The sequence below is a fragment of the Choloepus didactylus genome, chromosome 3, assembly GCF_015220235.1.
Source record: "Choloepus didactylus isolate mChoDid1 chromosome 3, mChoDid1.pri, whole genome shotgun sequence".
In the NCBI taxonomy this organism is placed as follows: domain Eukaryota; kingdom Metazoa; phylum Chordata; class Mammalia; order Pilosa; family Megalonychidae; genus Choloepus; species Choloepus didactylus.
In genome coordinates, this window is record NC_051309.1 from 212167842 (window position 1) to 212187844 (window position 20003).

The window sequence follows — 20003 nt, forward strand, 5'->3', positions numbered from 1 at the left end:
CTCCGAGTCTCCAGTGGACAGTGCAGTTTAAATGCTCACCTACCTCGGAGCTCTGTGCTTCACAACAAAAGGAAAGGATGTGCAGAGAGGGCTAACTAGAGGAAGACTGTGAATTAAATATGCATGAATCCTTCCAGGCCTGTGGAAACAATGCAGCCTCTGTCATCAGATTTAGGGACCCCTCACGTTCAAACTTTACATTTGAGGTGCAGTCAAGGAGTCCAGGGTTTCTCCTTCAAAGATGTTGGAAGCCTGAGGTTTGTCAAAACAAGAACACATGCAATTTGGGGTCATCTATGAACTGCAGAGGGCCAATTTTCATCTTGAATGGAAGCACCATATGGAGCTCGCTTCAAGCAGAGCTAATCCATTTGGAATAGTCAAGGGCATTTATCAGCAGTCAATTGGTAAATATTTATTGAGCACCTTGGACAAGAACCAGCTCTCTTGTTCAAAGGGGTAATGAAACACTCCACAGTTTCATCAGAGAGGAGCTCTAGAAAGAAATCTCCGAGGGAGGGAGAGAGAAAGAGAGAGAGAGAGAGAGAGAGAGAGAGAGAGAGAGAGAAAGCAGCTTCACCTCTGCCTGTTGACATTTCCTCTCCCTTGAAAATATCAATTGCTGCTGCTATCTTAAAACCCAACTCTTCTTCCTTTAAACCCCTGATTCAATCTTCAACAAAATTGTCCTTTCTTTGTTTCTCTCTGTGAAGCCTAGACAGGCTGACTTTTGCAAGAGCAACTTAACTGAGCATTAGGACATAGTAAAATTAATATGCCATAGGAAATTCACCTGAGATTATAAAAAAGGTCACAACTCCAAAGGGGGTTGGCCAGGCCATGATAACTCTGCCCTAGCCACAGAGGGCAGACACAACTCTGGAGTTACCCTGCGTGGCTTCTCCCACACCCCATTTCCTGTCAGGGGCCACCTGGCTTTCCAGCTCTTTCTGCTTCCCAGGCAATTTCTAAGATCCATTGTTCTCTTATAGTTTCCATACAACATCTCTGTAACTGGCAGCCATGACAAGGGTATGATAGTTTGAAGAGCATTGAAAAGTATCAGTCTTGTCTCCTGGCCTTTTTCCTCATTTTTAACATGTTATACAAGCTGAAGACAATGCTCAATTATTTAGAAGAGAACAGTTGGCACATTTCTAAATCTTGGTGCAGGCCTAACTGTGGTAACTCTTCTTGACCTCATAGAATATAGCTGCAGTTTTTGAATAGTAGGAATTGAATTGAAGTCCACAAATATTTATCAAATGCCTACTATGTGCTAAATATTGCATAAAATACAGAAAGGCTACAAAGATAAGTAAAACATGGCTTTGTTCTTCAAGGAGTTTACAATCTAATGATAGTAATAAGTATAGGCATCACTATAATATAAAACAGAAAGTAAGTACCTTAAGATTTTTCTTTTTCTTTTCAAATGTGCTAAGGCAGCTTAGAGAGGGAAGAGAGTATGTCCAATTGAAAGCTAAAGGAGGGGTTCTGAATGGATTAGCATTGGGATGGGCATCTAAAGATGGAATGGACAGAGACAGAATGCCCTACAAAAGGGAGGGAGAATACCTGCTAAGGTCAAAGTTGAAAAAGTGTGACAGTAATCAGGCCACTGTGTTACTGTGTGTGTGAAGATTAATCAAAGTTGGGGATGGAAAAGCAGATTCAGGGTGAAGAGTTTGTCCTTAATTCCATAAGGGACAGCATACCACTAAAGAGTTTTGAGTATGGGAATGAACGATGGTTGGGTGTCGACGTGTAGGATGGATGGGAGAGAGGCAGGGGCTAGAGGCAGTTAAGTCAATTAAGGTCAGTCAAGGTCAACTGCATTGTCTTGGTGGGAAAAAACAAAGGCTCCAATGCAGGAGGGGTTAAATTGTTGCCCCCCAAAAATGATATGTTGAAGCCCTAGCTGCTGGTACCTGTGCATGTGACTTTATTTGGAAATACAGTCTTTTTAGATGTGGTCATGCTGGAGTAGAGTCATAAGGACACGACTGGTGTCCTTATGAGAAGAGGAGAAGAGACACCGACACAGAGAGACGATGGCCATGTAAAGAGAGAGGCAGAGAGTGGAGTGACACGGCCACAAGCCAAGAACACCTGGGGCCACGAGAAGCTGGAAGAGCCAGGAAAATCCTTCCATGGAGGCTTCAGAGAGAGAATGGCCCTGCATACACCTCGATTGTATACTTTTTGCCTCCAGAGCTGTGAGATTCAAACTGTTCTTTGTTTTGAGCCATCAAGTTTGTGTTCCTTTGTTCGGCAGCTTAGGAAGCTAAGAGAAGTTGTTACTGGGCACGAGGATGGAGATGAGCAGCTTGGTAGAGGTGGTGTCTGCAGGACTCAGTGACTATGACATGCAGAGGGTGAGGAAGTGTAAAGAATCAAAAATGACTCCCGGGTGTCAAGCCTGAGATGCTACTAACCTAGGTGGGAAGTTAGGAGAGAGAACCTATTAGGAGTATTAAAACTGTGAAAACAATCAAATGAAGCCAGCTGAGGAGGACCTTTGAAAAGAATCAGTGTTCTGTCAGTTGGTTCCTTTGCTTTTCGTTTTTTCATTCTACACAGTGTTCAAACATCCATCACCTCCTGGTCACAGCCCTTTCTCAATAGGAAGGGAAGCTAGAGAGAGTACTGTACTTGTAAATGGTAATTCCCACACATTCTTTCCAGCGACGTACCAGTTTTGAGGCTCTAGGGAAATTTGAGTTCTCTCAGTTCAGCTCCAAGGATCCTCTAATTAATGAAAAGGTGAAATGCAGCTTAGAGATTAGACCATCAAAGCATGGTAAAGAAATCATTGAATCAGAATCTCCTACCAAAACAAATCTGCTGGGCAAAAATCGAACGTTGCAAACAGAGCCCTTAAATTAGGAACCCAAGCAGAGAAAAGGAGCCTGCAGTATAGGCTTGATTATCAACAAACTCTCTAAAGTCTCTGATCCAGAAAATCAGCCTCAGTGCCAATATTACATGGAAGAACTGTCTCCCTGGCACTCCTGCTCTCTGTGACAAGCAGGGTATCAGGTGTCCAGGCACTTGGGGACCTGTTGTTTTTGCAATAACAGCAGAGAAAATAGCCTTCAGGGCAAACTCAAGTCAGTACAGGTTTGTGTCACAAGAGAGTCTTCCACTAGCAGAATCACCCTTCCACTACTGTTCCCCTTTTTTTGGACTTTGGGGATCTGTGAAGGAAACTATTTTCTACTCAAATACCAGCTGATTTTTTTTTAAATCTTCATTTTGTTGAGATATATTCACATACCACGCAGTCATACAAAACAAATCGTACATTCGATTGTTTACAGTACCATTACATAGTTGTACATTCATCACCTAAACCAATCCCTGACACCTTCATTAGCACACACACAAAAATAACAAGAATAATAATTAAAGTGAAAAAGAGCAATTAAAGTAAAAAAGAACACTGGGTGCCTTTGTCTGTTTCCTTCCCCTATTTTTCTACTCATCCATCCATAAACTAGACAAAGGGGAGTGTGGTCCTTATGGCTTTCCCAATCCCATTGTCACCCCTCAGAAGCTACATTTTTATACAATTGTCTTTGAGATTCATGGGTTCTGGGTTGTAGTTTGATAGTTTCAGGTATCTACCACCAGCTACCCCAATTCATTAGAACCTAAAATGCGTTGTCTAAATTGTGCGTAAGAGCCAGCTGATTTTTTAAAATTACTTTTCCATACAAGGTAGGGAGTCCCTTGTTACCTTGCCAATATCTGCTGGAAGCCTCCAGATTAGAGTGTCCATATACCTCAGTTTCCCCGGGACAGTTCATGTTTATGCCTCAGTCCCACATAATTATGTTTTATTGAGCTAAAATTTACATGCAGTGAAATATACAGTTCTTGAGTGTACAATTCAATAGGTTTTACAAATATGTCCATCTGTCTAAGCAATAACCCAATCACATGGAACATCTCCAGGAGCAAACCCCTAAATCCCTCATACCCTTTTCTAGTCAAAAGTCACCCTCTTTTTCCATGTAGACAACCACTGTTCTGATTTTTATCACCATAGATAACTTTTTTCTGATCTCGATCTTCATATAAAATGGTATCATAAAGTTTGTTTTTGGCGTCTTTCATCTAACATAATGTTTTTACGATTCATCCATATTGTGTGCTAATTAGCAGTTTGTTCTTTTTTATTGCCTAACGGTAGTAGCATTTCATTTTGTGGATGAACATGTGGGTGGTTTCCAATATGGAGAAATTATGTATAAAGCTGCTAAAACATTCATGAACAACAGGTCTTTTGTAGACTTATCTTTTCATTTCTCCTGGGTATGTACCTAAGAGTGGAATTACTGGATAATAGGATAGGTGTAGGCTTGACTTTTTTTTTAAGAAGCTGCCTGCCAAACAGTTTACAAATTGGTTGTCTCATTTTACACACTCGCCAGCAATATTTTTGGGAGTTATATTTGCTTCATATCTTAGTCTTCATTTGGTGTTAGTTTTTTTCATTTTAATCATTTGAGTGTGCAAAATGACAGATCACTGTAGTTTTCTTTGCATTTTCCTGATGATGAGTGATGTTAAGCTCCTTTTCAAGGGCTTATTGGACATTTACATGTCTTCTTTTGGGAAGTATTTAACCAAGTTTTTTGTCCATTTTTAAAAAATTGGATTGTTGTCTTTATTAGGGATATGTAGAAGTACTTTATAAAATTCTTGACACCAGTCCCTTATGAGATACAAATAAACTGAAAATACAGTTCCCAATCTGTGATTTGAGTTTTCATTTTCTTAATGTTGTCTTTTAAGGGGAAGGATTTTTTAAAAATATATTTCTTTTGAATCATTATAGATTCACTGGAATTTGCAAAGATAGCACAGAGAGGTCCTTTCTACCCTTTACCCCATTTCTCCCCATGGTTGCATCTAATATAACTATAGCGTAATATCACAGTTGGGAAACTGGCATTGCTACCATGCAAGCACACAGTTCTATGCCATTTTATCAAAGTGTAGATTCCAGTAGCAACCATAATGACCAAGATACTGAACTATTCCATTATGCCATCCCTTTGTAATCACACCCATCATTAACCACTACTTAACCCCTGGAAGCTACTAATTTGTTTTCCATATTTATGGTTTTTTTTTCAATTTCAAGAAAATTATATAAATTGAATCATACCACATGCAACCTTCTGGAATTAGCTTTTGTCACTCAGTTTAATGCCCTTGAGATCTATCTAAGTGGTTGTGTGCACCATTACTTCATTTTGAGTAATATTCCTTGGTATGGAGGTGTGTTGGTTTGAATCTGTTGCATACTCCATAAAAGACTATGTTCTTTTGATCCACTCTTGTGGGGGCAGACCTACTACGGGTAGGATCTTTTGATTAGTTTGTTTCCATGGAGATGTGACCCACCCAATTGTTGGTGGGCCCTTTTGATTAGATTATTTCCCTGGAGGTGTAACTCCAGCCATTTAAGGTGGGTCTTCATTAGTTTATCGGAGTCCTCAAGAAAGCTCAGGGAGAGAGAGAGCTCAGAGCTGACACAGACCCAAACGCTTGGAGATGCAAACAGAAAGACGTTTGGAGATGCAAAATAGATGAAGCCCAGCATTTGTCCCAGAGCAGCTAAGTGAGAACACATAGACACTTAGAGAGAAAGCCACTGGAACCAGAAAGCAATGCAACCCAGAAGCAAAGGACCAGCAGACACTAGCCACATGCCTTCCCAGCTGACAGAGGTGTTCTGGATGCCATTGGCCTTTCTTCAGGGAAAGTATCCTCCTGTTTTGCCTTAGTTTGGACACTTTTATGGCCTTAGAACTGTAAATTTGTGAACTAATAAACCCCCATTGTAAAAGCCAACCCATTTCTGGTATATTGCATTTTGGTAGCTTTAGCAAACAGAAACAGGAGGTACCCTAGTTTATGCAACTGATTGATGGACATTTTGGTTATTTCCAGTTACAATAAAGCTACTATCTACAAGTATAGGTTTTTATATGGACATAAATTTTCATTTCTCTGTGATAAATGCTCAGGAGTGTGACTGTTAAGTGTATGTTCAGTTTTTAAAGAAACATCCAAGCTGATTTCCAGGGTGGCTGAAACATTTTACGTACTCACCATCAACGTATGACAACTCTAGTTTCTCTACATCCTTGCCAGCATTCAGTATTGTCACGATTTTTAATTTTAGCTGTTCTAATAAATGCACAGTGACCTTTACACCTAAAGGCTAGTGATGTTAAACATCTTTTCATGTGCTTATTTGCCATTTGTATACCTTCTTCAGTGAAGAGGCTCTTTATGTCTTTTGCCTATTTTCTAGTTGAATTTCTTTGGTTTACTGTTGAGATTTGAGAGCTCTTTATATATTCTAGATACTAGTCTTCTGTCAGATATGTGGTTTGCAAATATATTCTCTCAGTTTGCAGCTTGTCTTTTCATTCTCTTAACCTTTCATGGTACAAAAGTTTTTCATCTTGATAATTTTAATTGTTAAATTTTTTCTTTTATAGGTCATGCTTTGGTCATGACTAAGAACTCCTTGCCTAGCCCTAGTTCCCAATGATTTTCTTCCAAGTTTTTTCCTAAAAGTTTTGTAGTTTTATATTTTACATTTAAATCTATGATCCATTTTGAAGTAATTTTTATATATGGTGTGAAAGTTAGGGCAAGAGCACCCCCTGCCCACCCCCCTTGCCCAGATATGATAATTGCTTCAGCACTATTTGTTGAAGAAATTGATTATCCTTCCTCTACTGATGTTTATTTTTTTCGCTTTTGTCAAAAAATCAGTTTCTATACTTGTGTGGGGCCATTTCTTGGTTCTCTATTCTATTTCATTGATCTGTGTGTCTAGTTCTCTGCAAATACTGTACAGTCTAAATCAGGTGGACTGATTCCTCTCACTTTCTTCTTCTCTTTAAAAATATTTTAGCTGTTCCAGTTCCTTTGCCTTTCCATATAAATTTTAGAAGAATCTTGTCTATATCTAGAAAAAATCTTGCAGGGATTTTGATAGGAACTGCATTAACCTTCATGTCAATTTGGGGGAGAATTAGCCATCTTTACTTTCTTTGTAGTCTTCCAATCCATGAACAAGTAGTGTTCTTTCCGTTTATTTAGATCTTTGATTTCTTTCTTCAGCATTTGGTAGTATACAAGTGTTGAACATGCTTTATTAGATTTAACCTAATCATTTCTGTCTTTTTATAAGCAATTATAAATGGTACTGTACACTAAATCTCTGTTTCCACATATTTCTTGCTAGTATATAAGAATACAATTGATTATTGATGATTATCTTGTATCGCACTGGGCCAGTTTGAGTGTATTATGTCCCCCAAACGCCATTACCTTTGATGTAGTCTTGTGGGGCAGACGTTTTGGTGCTGATTAGATTTGCTCAGAATGTGCGCCACCCAGCTGTGGGTGATGACTCTGATGAGATATTCCCATGGAGGCATGGCCCCACCCATTCAGGGTGGGCCTTGATCAGTGGAGCCATATAAATGAGCTGACTCAAAGAGAAGGAACTCAGTGCAGCTGTGAGTGACATTTTGAAGAGGAGCAAGCTTGCTAGAGAGGAACATCCTGGGAGAAAGCCATTTTGAGGCCAGAACTTTGGAGCAGGTGCTGGCCACGTGCCTTCCCAGCTAACAGAGGTTTTCCGGATGCCATTGGCCATCCTCCAGTGAAGGTACCCAATTACTGATGTGTTACCTTGGACACTTTATGGCCTTAAGACTGTAACTGTGTAGCCAAATAAACCCTCTTTTTATAAAAGCCAATCCATCTCTGGTGTTTTGCATTCCACAGCATTAGCAAACTAGAACATGCACAATCTTACTGAACTCACTTATTAGTTCTAGGAGTTGTTTTGTCAGATTCCTTAGGGTTTTCTAGGTAGACCATCAAGTCATCTGCAAGTAGGAACAATTTTATTTCTACTTTCTTCCCAATTTGTATATATTTAGTATCTTTTTCTTGACCTATTGTCCTAGCTAGAACTTAGAGTGGTGTAGGCAGGCACCCGTGCCTTATTTCCAATCTTGGGGAGAAAGCTTTCAAACTTTCATCAAGTGTGATGTAAGCTGTAGATTTTTGTAGAGTTTCTTCATCAAATTTAGGAAATTCAAGGGATGGAAATGTTTAATGTTGATGAAAATCAATTTATCATATATATATACATACATATATATATACATATATATATATATATATATATATATATATATATAGTTGAAGGTAGGATCCTCAACACCACATCCAGGTTTGAAAATTTGCTGGAAGAACTTACAGTTCATAGCATATAGTCATACTCATGACTAAGATGTATTGCAAGGAAAGGATACAAAGCAAAAATCAGTAGAAGAAAAAGGTGCGTAAGGCAAAATCCAGAGAAAACCAGGCACAAGCTTCCAAGAGTCCTCTCCCAGTGAAGTCACAGGGACAGAGGGGTGTTTAATTCCTCCAACAATGAGTTGTGACAATACATTTGAAATGTTGTCTACCAGGAAAGCTTAGAGACTCAGTGTCCAGAGACCTTATTGGAGGCAGGTCATGTAGGCACCGTCTCTCTAGCATGTACCAAAATGTCAACCTCCCAGAAGGCAAGCAGATATTCGGCATAACCCATGTTGTTGGTGCAAGCTGTTTAAGCACAGTGAACCATTCTTATCATTTAGGGAAAGTGGGAAATCTTCCTAAATCAAGACGGCCAAGGGCCAACCTTGTAAGCCTGCCTTTCATAGGATAGCAGTCTCGGGCCTGCTAAGTTAACTCTTTTCTATGCATTTGTGGTGGTTTGAAGCTGTATGTACCCCAGAAAAACATGTTCTTAAATTTAATCCATTCCTGTGGGTGTGAACCCATTGTAAGTAAGTAGGACCTTTTGATGAGGCTACTTCAGTTAAGGTGAGGTCCAGCCCTATCAGGATGGGTCTTAATCCTCTTCCTGGAGTCCTTTATAAACAGAATGAAATCCAGACAGAGAGAGGGAAAGCCACGGGAGGCAAGAAGCTGAACCCGTAAGAGAGACCAGGAGATGCCACCATGTGCCTTGCCATGTGACAAGCTCAGGATCCAAGGATCACCAGCAGCCAACCCCAGAACACCACAGTCTTCTGGGAGAAAGTGTCACCTTGATGGTGTCTTGATGTAGACTTTCTTTCAACCTCAAGATCATAAGCAAATAAATTCCCATTGTTTAAGCCAAAACATTGTATTGGTATTTGCTAGAGCAGTCCAGGAAACTAAAATAACATTAGTACTTTTTAATTTCCTCTTTATGAAATCTTTGTGTAACCTTAGATCATGAAGATACTCATACACATTTTCTTTTAACAGCATTATGGTATCAACTTTTATGTTTAATGAATACTATGTGTTCCATCTCAAATTAGTTTTTGTGTATTGTGTGAGGTAGAAGTTGAGGTTAACTTTTCCCATATTTTCTAGCAATCATTTATTGAAAAGACTCTTTTTCCCCTTTGAATTGCCTGTGCCTTTATGAAAAAATCAATTGGCCCTTTAAGTGTGGGTCTGTTGCTGAATTCCCTATTCTGTTCCATTTGTCTACTTGTCTATCCTTATTCTCTTTATTACTATAGATTTATAGTAAGTATTGAAATCAGGAAATAAGAATCTCCTAACTTAGTCCTTCTTTTTCATGATTGCTTTGGCTTTTTAGGCCCTTTGCATTTCCATAGACATTTTTAAATCAGCTTGTCGATTTCTACCAAAAAAAAAAAAAAAAAAAAACAAAACTAGGATTTTGATTGAATTTGCAATGAATCTTAGGTAAGTCTGGGTAGAATTGACATCTTGACCTGAGTCTTCCAAACTTTAAACATAGTATATTTCTTTATTAGGTCTGTATTTTTCTCAGCAATGCTTTGCAGTTTTCAATGTCATATACCTTGCTAAATTTATGCCTAGGTATTTTTTCATTTTGATGCTATTATAAATTGAATTGTTTTAAAAGTTATTTTCCAAATGTCTGCTGGTAGTATTTAGAAACACAAATTATTTTTATATATTAACTTCGTACCCTACAACATTACTAAATTCACTAAGTAATTATTTTGCTGATTCTTTAGGATTTTATACATAAATTATTATATTGCCTGCAATTGCAATTGTTTTACTTTTTACTTTCCAATTTGCACAGCTTTTCTTTCTTTTTCTTACTTCATTATCTTAGCTAGAACTCTAATACAGCACTTAGAAGAAATGTGATAGCAGACATCCTTTTCTTGTTTTGATCTTAGGGAGAAAGTATCCCATATTTCACCATTAAATATGATATTGTCAGTATGTCTTCTTTAATATATATTATATATAATTAATATATTAATATATAATATATTGATTATAAGATGGAGAAAGTACCCTTCTATTCCTGATTTGCTGAGAGTTTTGCTCATAAAAGGATGTTGGATTTTGTCAAATGCTTTTTCTGCATTTATGGAGATGACCATATGGTTTTTCTCTTTGATGGTGAATTAAACTGATGATTTTCAAATGCTAAGTCACAAACATATTTAATAAGAGTTCCCTTTTCAGCCTCAGAAGTGTCCCATTTTTTAAAACAAATTACATGGTTACCCTTATCAAAATCCTCTCCCAGTTTTACATTAATCCTGGGCTTCTTTCAGTTTACAACTTTAGGAACTTGCTACTCCTGGGGAACTGGATTTGCCTGGCTTTATCTGACAACCTGAGGGTAGAAGCCCCCCTGATATTAAGGAGTAGGCTAAAAATTTCAGAACCTTAATAGTTTCTTATGTGATGAGATATCAAAATAAGCAGAGGTAATAAATCCCTCCCCTGCCCAGCTCTTCAAGTGCAGCCGCCTGGGTGGAATTTAGGCCTGCGGGAGAAATCCAGAATGTATGGGCCACCAGAGATAGTTAGTACTTGTCCTTTCCACTAGTCCCACGGCTCTTTGCTTTGTTTTACCCTATGATTTATGCATTGAAGAATCAGTTCTTTAACAAATTGGAATCACCTGGAGATTTAAAGCAAAAATGGATGTATTAAGTGATAAAAGAGAGCTCACATTTCCCAAAAGTGATCATATATTTAAGGGAGTCAGAAGTATCTTTTGGGAGTTTTCATAAATGATCTGAGTATTTTCAAGATGAAGCCAAAGTCTTTGAGACTTTTTTTTAAACAAACTGTCTAAAAATAATATTGACAGGATCTAACTTCATTGAGTAAAGGCCAGTGGCATTTTGGCACTATCGTGAAATGCAGCCCTCTTTAGTCTGAGATTTTAGAGACCAGGATTCTAATCTCAGTTCAGATCAGAGTATGGTCTCAGGCAAGTAATGCTGCATCTATAATGAGGATAATAATAATGATGATGATGATGGTGATAGCTGCTGGCATTTATGTAGAACTATGACAGATATTTCACATATATTGTTTCAGAGAAAAGACTGTCATGCCGAATCCAAGATAGAAAATCCAAGACTACAGATGAAATATAAAGGAATAATAATAGTGGTCGCCATGATAATGACTTCTCACAAACTCTCTCATTTAAACTTCACAACATTCCTGTGAGGCAAGATCTATTACCCCAGTGACAGTGAAACTCGGGTTAACTTGCCCAAGTCCAGGCAACTGGCAAGTGGCGGGGCTGAAATTCAAATCCAGGCAATGCAACTCTAAAACATTCATTTTTTATTTTGATGTTCAACTACCCATGTCCTCACAAAGGATGGCAGATAAGCAGAAAAAAATATACATATTAGAGCTTTCCAATGGACATGATCACAGGGATGTGGGTGGAGAAACTATCCAGAACTCCTATGACTTTAAGCATGAACCTCCCAGCTACCATTTATTGAGTGCTTATAGGCAAAGGATTTTACATGCATTTCTTTTCTTTCTTTCCCAGCCTATTGGCTTTTGGGGTTCAGGATTAGTGGCCCACCTTGTTGTAGGAACCCCTTCTAACACTCAGCTACTGGGGGCTCACCAAGCTTGCAAAGCACCCATACATTGCCCCCTCCCTGCGATTTAGAGAGCCTGTTCCCTTCGCTGATAACAATCCAATTCCATGCCTGGCCTGGAAGACCTGATGCCTTTCCTGGACAGCTTCCAGTTCTCCCTGGGGTAAGGGCTAAAGAATAGGATCAGGCAGCCTGCCCAGGCCTCCATCCACAGAAGCTCACGATGCAATATTTTAAAACCTGGGCTAAGCAAACTGGACTATGTGCAACTAACTTGGGCCCCCTCTTAACTGGTTATGGGATGGAACCCAACAAAAGTTTGCTCTAGGTCACCGCCAGGTGGGACAGCAGCCAAACATGAAAGCCAGGCTGAGACAACAAAGCACACAAAAATAATGCCATGTGTCAGGGGAGACAAGGGGCATGAGAGTCAGGGTTCAAGGCTTAAACTGAGAGCCAAAATTCAGGTTTTGAGTCCAAGTCATGGCTGATTCAATTTATATCAGTGGACAATGTCATTATGTCAAAGCCAAGAGCCAGAATCAGGGAAAGGTGGGAACCCAGAGCAACGGCTCTGACAGAGAAATAAACTCATCGGTTTTTGTTTGTATTGTTTGTTTCTTAATTAACTGTTTTCCCTTGGCAGGTAATAAAGAAAAGAGAACATTAAATCATTCATTATGAACGGAGATGTAGAACCCCTGGGCTGGGACTCTCGCACCATTTTGTCCCTGATGTAAATTTTACGATTGTACCGCAGTGTGAAATTATGGATTCTTGAAGATCCCTGATATTGGTTTGCAAACACTCCTTGCAAGCTGAAGCTGAGAGTGGACTATTAGTCCAGAAGAACCCAATATGACAACTTCCACATATTATTTATATTATTTGGGGGTTCTCCCAGCGGAAGCCATGCCCAAGACTCGTTTTCACAGGGAATTGTCTCTGAAGTGACTGCAGACGCCTTGTAAACTGATAGCATGGAGACAGCATGACAAACTAGTCCCAGGATTTAGACATCTCAGACCCAGAGTGTATGCAAATGTCTCACAACCCCGGGCTTGAAGGGGCCTAGGGGGTAAATACCAGAACTGCCCCTGTCCTCTGGCAGAAGCTGATTGTTTCCCACAGTCTCCTGCCCCAGACACAAGGCCTTTAGAGGGAGCCAGGAATGTTTCCTGGAGTCTAACACAGCCCGGAGGTCACAGGAGTGACGCTGCGCAATGATTAATGACAGGGAAAGCTTGGTCAGGATTATATTTAATTTATACTTAGGTGTCGGCAGTTTCTCATAGGCAACTATTTCTCCAAGACATCTCCTCATTCCCTAAGAACTATTTGACTATTGTTCTTAGATGTGCATTTGGGAGACCTCATGAATAGTTAATGGCAAACGCAGAGGACTGCCAATGTGTTCCCATCTGGCAGCTGCCTCTTATTTTCCCTATATCCATCTCTATTATATTTTCTGAAATGGTGACACTTTCCTGTATTTGTTAAACTGTTCAGCTAATTGAATACTGTTGAGGAAAAAAAAAAGGAAAAAAAGAAAATAGCAAAGGGAAAAAAAATGAGTGTCCTCATGTTCTGTCGTATTTGCATGCTTAAGTCTGTGAATGCAACATGTTCTGTGGCTCTGTGTTTCTTTGTCATAAGCCTTATTTAATCTCATTCTTTGACAATTTTAGACTCAACTCAAAAGGTAGATAATACTGATGATCCTTTCTATTTAAGAATAAATTTTGTTGTAAAATCTGAAACTCTGTATTTGCTTTTTAGAGGAAATGAGGTTTCTAGTGGTTTCCCAGGGAAACTGGGAGTTTAATCACTTAAATATAAGCAGCAAACAAACAAAAAGTGCACCATGATCATCAGGGGGAAACATCGCTTTGACATAACCAATATTGCCTTAATAGGCTGAAATCTTAGGCTCTTTATGGAAAAACCTGATTTAGCACTTTTTTCCATTGTCTGAAATCATTGCATCACCTTCATCAATACAAGGTTGTATTATCAGGTGAGAAGCCAAGTTTAGAGCTCACTCTTAGGACTTCGTACTAATTTATCATGTTCCAATGAGGGCCAGATTTCTTTCTGCACTCATTGATTGGGTGGGATATGTGATCTACTGCTTCCTCTGAATTCTGTGGCCGTCCACAGCAAAAATCCATTCACAATACATGCTCTACACAACCTCATGCTGTCGTTTTATTCTCTTAATATCAGGGGGGTAGTTTGGGGTTAAAACATCAGAACTGATTTAACTGTTTCCTTGCCTCTTGTCAGCTGACCTTTTTGCTGAGGAAAAAATCAATCTCTAAAAATCTAAATCAAAGGCCTCTGGCCGTCTTCTCAGAAATTAGGCTTGATCCAATGCTCTCCAACATATCCTGGAGAAAATAAGACCCATTGTTTAGAATTCAGTGTTTTAAATACATATGGCTATTTTGTACTTGAAAAGAGTTAATTATCCAAATAGCTTCCTATGTTTAACTGCAAGATAAGACCGATTACAATTATTCAAAGTGGGACTCCTGGATTAATTTTAATTAACATTCCTTTTAGAGTATCTGGTGTGATGGAAAGGTAGATGCTGCCTAGATTAGAAAAGTGGATCAAGCCTAACTGCCTTCAGAAACTGTCAATGTATTGCAGGGAATCTGGGGTACAAGGGGACATGACTGACACTGCCAAAATACTTGGAAAATAAAGGGCCTGTTTTTGTTTATCTATTTCACTTGAGGTCTATTAAAAAATACTTGGATAATTTAATTAACCTCTCTGAACCTCCTTTATTTTGTAAAATGACAAAAATTAACACATGTATTATGACTGAAAGTGGATCACCTCACTTTAAATTGAGGGTTATAGGCCTTTATTTCAGAACTGTTCTAAAACCCCACTGACACTGAAGGGTCAACATGCTCCCAAAAGATTTTGACCCTAATCAAATAGTTCAGGGTAATCTTTCTGTTGAGTCCTGGTAAAGAAAACAGATGTGGGTCAAGCAGTAAGCTACTTCAGTTAAAAGCTTAGATGACACTCACTTTTAAGTCATACTTTCTTTTTGGTTTTAACATCTTATGAATGAGTTTGTCTTAATAACCAATTTCTACAGGTAATTTCAAGTTTTCCTGTTCTGTTCCATCTCCAAACAGCACCAAAGCTACTACTAAATTGCTGGTATGCCTTAGAATTAATCATTGATTTAAAATTAAAGACAGCATAGGCATGTTATTTCTATATTTCCTTACAATTTTGTAAGTTCTTTAAAAGTACCTATTTCTTTTATGAGTCCATGGATTATTAGCATCACTGTTTTGTCTTTGGTAATACAACAGTTGATGCTGATAGAAAAGCTTGTGATTACACGCTGGGTCAGTCTTTGCTCTTAGCTATCCATGGAAAGCACAGTTGTTTGAGCTGCATCGGTGCCTCTCTGAATCGTTAGTGTAAGATCTAGAAGGAAATAGCCTGTCTGGAATGGAGTCTGGCTACCCCTGGAACCGTTCTCAGGGTGAACTCAGTGATGAACTGTGTGACCCACTGCCTGTCCCTGCCGACACCTGCCAGGCAAAATCCTATGCCTGATCACTTCTGGGGACTCTGCTTCAGTCAGGCCCTTTGTGCCAGGGCCCAGTAGGATTGAGAATGGTTTTCTATGAAGACCAGTGTGTAAGGACAGAGTGAGATTTCTCTGGCTTAAAATATCTGCCATTCCTTTCTTGTGGCATTAACTCCTGTAGTTGGTGGTAATGCATGTGTATATGATATGTGTTAAATATTGATAAATATTATATAGACTCTATAAATGTTATTAGTGGATTTATATTGCTAATATTGTAGAATCACATATATTTATTTTTGCAATACCATCATTACTCGAATTCTACCCCAGAATCTAGGCAATGCATTGACAAATGCATTGATAAATGATTGTTAGAATTATAGGATGTTGGGCTATATTGTATAGAACCCTTTTGCCTATAATTTAATCAATGTATTGTCAGGTTCCAGGTTAGTGTTTTCCTAGCTGGAGTTTATTCAATTTTGAAAGTGAAAGAAGTTACAATTATCATTTAATCTTAAAATAGGAAAGATTATGGTATTTTAGAGTATGACTTTTCTTCTTGATGGTAGCCCCAATAGATTGCAGAATAAGTGGTCAATTTTATCAACAGGACACCTCTTGGGAGCAGCGCACTGAGTGAGTATAATAAAATTACAGATATGCACAAATACTCTGATGGAAAAATGGGATAAGAGCGAGAAATAACATAACAAAAACATGCACATGGTCAATTCACATATGGAAAAATATAAATTTAGTAGTAATCAAAGAAGTATAATGCAAATTAAAATTTAAAAGTGTCACTTTTGCCTTTCAAACACAGATTAAAAAACAAAACATTTTCATCTGATAAGGGCATGCCAAAATAAAACATTCTCATACATTGCTAGTCCTTTCTTATTGGGAAACTATACCATAGGTATTAAAAGCTTTAAAAATCTTTAATCCCTTTGACCTAATCAATCCACTTCTACTAAAGAAAAAAAAAAAAGAGATGCATATTAATATTTAAGTTTAAGGATAATCACTACAGTATTATCTATGAGAGTCAAAATTTGAGGCCTAACACGTGCCCCACATTAGAAGAATAAACAAATTATAGGATATCCATACTAAACATTTTACAAAAAAAATCCTGCTTTCAAATAACATTTAATGACAAGGAAAAAATGTTAATGATAAGTGAGAAACTGAAATGTTTTGTGGAACAAAAAGCCAGGATACCAAACTGTATAGACACTCTATTTCCAACTCTATTCCCAACTTACTAAACAAGTACATAGACGCTTTCCTGGGACCAATATTGTGGTCAGGTTTTTGGAGGGTGTAGAAATTTCCACATTGGGTCAAGTCCAGCTTCAACAGTCAAAAGAGGCCCTTGGCTGCATTCCAGGAGGGCAGAATTGTCTTCCCTGACAAATGCTTTCCAAACCAATTAGGTTTGTTAACAACAGCAATAAAACTTCTTATTCATGTGAAGTGCTTTACCGTTGAGAAAATTTTTCAGATATGTTTTCTCTCTGGATCCTCAAAACAGTCCTTTGAGATTGGCTCCTTGGTCTATGTCCATTTTATAGATGAGAAAGGAAGGCTCAAAAAGCCAGACAGCTAGCGAGCTAGAGTCCCCAGCTTTTATCGTTACCCCTCCCCATTTTCATGTTAGTCACATCATCTGGAGATGGTTTCATAAATGCCTTCAATAGCTTTAGGAATTCACTCTTATTTACCATGTGCACTGCCTCTTAGAAAATGCATTGCTTACATTTAGTCTACCCTATTTGTTCTAAAATTGCAGAGATCCTGTGTCAGTGGTTGATACATATAAAGTGCACTAAGGGCAAGCCCCATCTGACCAACAACCACCATCAAACACATTTGCAACCACCTCTGTAAGGAAAAACAAGATGGGTGCTCCAGTTTGCTAATGCTACTATTATGCAAAATACCAGAAATGGATTGGCTTTTATAAAGGGGGTTTATTTGATTACAAATTTACAGTCTGAAGGCCATGAAAATGCCCAAATTAAGGTATCAACACAAGTGTACCTTCACTGAAGGAAGGCCAATGGCATCCAGAAAACCTCTGCCAGCTGGGAAGGCACGTGGCTGACATCTGCTGATCCCGGGTTCTGTTCCAGCTCCTCTCTCAGCTCCTGTGCTTTCTTCAAAATGTTGATTTGGGGGTATTTGTCCTCTCTTAGCTTCCCCGGAGCAAACACTGGGCTAGCATCTCCAAAGTTTCAGCAAAAGTGTGCTTTCAGAGGCCATCTCCAAAATGTCCCTCTCGGTGCTCCGAGGTCCCTCTATTTGTGAGCTCTTTTACTGGACTCCAGTGATTAAATCAAGACTTATCCTGAATGGGCAGGGTCTATATCCCCATGGAAATAATCCAATCAAATGTTTCACTTACAGTTGATTGAGTCACATCTCCATGGAAACATTCAATCAAAGGATTCCAATCTAGTCAACACTAATACATCTGCCTCCACAAGACTGCATTCAAGAACATGTCATTTTGGGGGACATAATACAACCAAAATGGCACAATGGGTAAGAAGAAAAAGGACCATTTAAGGGGACGTCCTGCGGTCAGAAGAGCATTTTTAGGAGACCGTTGAGAGTCAAGAGTTATGAAGATGTTCCAGCTAAATAAGTTGTAAACCAAAGCTGCACTTGACCTTTGCATGAAGCCAATAGGAGGAACTCCCACACTCTTAAGTTATTCTGTTCCTCCCTGTGGCTATCGAGACAACACTCACCTGTATTTCTTCATTAACAATTGTTCAATGTTACTAAATTCCTGTACAGTGACTCTCAATCTTGGTTCTACATTATAATCACCTGGGAAGCACACCCAGGTGTGCCCAGGTTTCATCCTAGTAAAACAAAAACAGAATCTCTGGAGGTGTGATCAGGAATGTTTAAAGATTCCCACATGCAGCCACGTTGGAGAGCCACTACGAAGAGGATATAAATGGGCAGAAGAAACATTATGTCTGGCTCCAGTCTATGCTGCTGACATTTTAAAATCAGAGCTCAGAACTCCTCAGAAGTCTCTTTGCAAAGAGGTCACTTCTCTGAGGACAGAGAGTGGTCACGTCAAGGAGATATCAGTCGATGTGGGAACTAGTAGACTAATTGCCTTGGTTTCCCTGAATTAGAATCATATCATAGATTCATTCAGGGCTTCATGTTTCAATTCTATATCCTATGAACCTATTCTCTGAATCACCTTTTAAAGAATTGAATGATTGTTTTTCTCTATGGAGACACAAGCAGAAAAATCTGACTTAGCATCCAGGGGTTCCCTAATCGCAGCCACTAGAGGTACCCAGGGAGACTTGAGACAGGAGCTCCAAATATGTGAATCATTAAAAAGAGAAAAGCCCTTTTTCTATGAAGTTGGCTCTTCCAAGCAAACCAGAACATCTAAAGCCATGTTATTTCAACAGCAAAGTCAGGTGAGGAAGGTTTTTTAAAAAGAGACATTCTTCTCAGTTTTCCGTCCATCTCTCAAATACCTAATGAGTTCCAGTTATTAGGTGATTGCAAAAAAAAAACAAAAACAAATAAACTCCTTTTTTCTACAAGTTGACTCCATCTGTGATCATATTTTACATGACTGAAATTTATTTAGAAATTTTTATTCTTGTGAGCACCCGCCCCTCCAATTTTTTCATTGTGTCCTCATAATATAGGTGGCTAGTGCATTTATTCCCACTGAACAGGAAAAAACAAGATATTGGTAGGAAAATAGAACACACTCAGGCTGGAGAAAATAGCCTCTTCTCTCAGGAAATTAGAGGAGAGTTCAAAGCTCTGAGCCAATGCCTTGTTCAGCACATTGAACAATGCTAGCAATGGCCTGAATCAAAATATTCACTTGATAGCTCAAAATTAAATTTAGAGAGATGCCCCAGAGTACATCCATTCATGTAACAAGTATTTAATGTGGGGCTATTATGTTCTTTGGCCATGGCCCTTGTCCTCAAGATTTTTTTTTTTTTTTTTTTTTTTAATCATCATTTTATTGAGATATATTCACATACCACGCAGTCATACAAAACAAATTGTACTTTCGATTGTTTACAGTACCATTACATAGTTGTACATTCATCACCTAAATCAATCCCTGACACCTTCATTAGCACACACACAAAAATAACAAGAATAATAATTAGAGTGAAAAAGAGCAATTGAAGTAAAAAAGAACACTAGGTACCTTTGTCTGTTTGTTTGCTTCCCCTACTTTTCTACACATCGATCCATAAACTAGACAAAGTGGAGTTTGGTCCTTATGGCATTCCCAATCCCACTGTCACCCCTCATAAGCTACATTTTTATACAACTGTCTTCGAGATTCATGGGTTCTGGGTTGTAGTTTAATAGTTTCAGGTATCCACCACCAGCTACCCAATTCTTTAGAACCTAAAAAAGGTTGTCTAAAGTGTGCGTAAGAG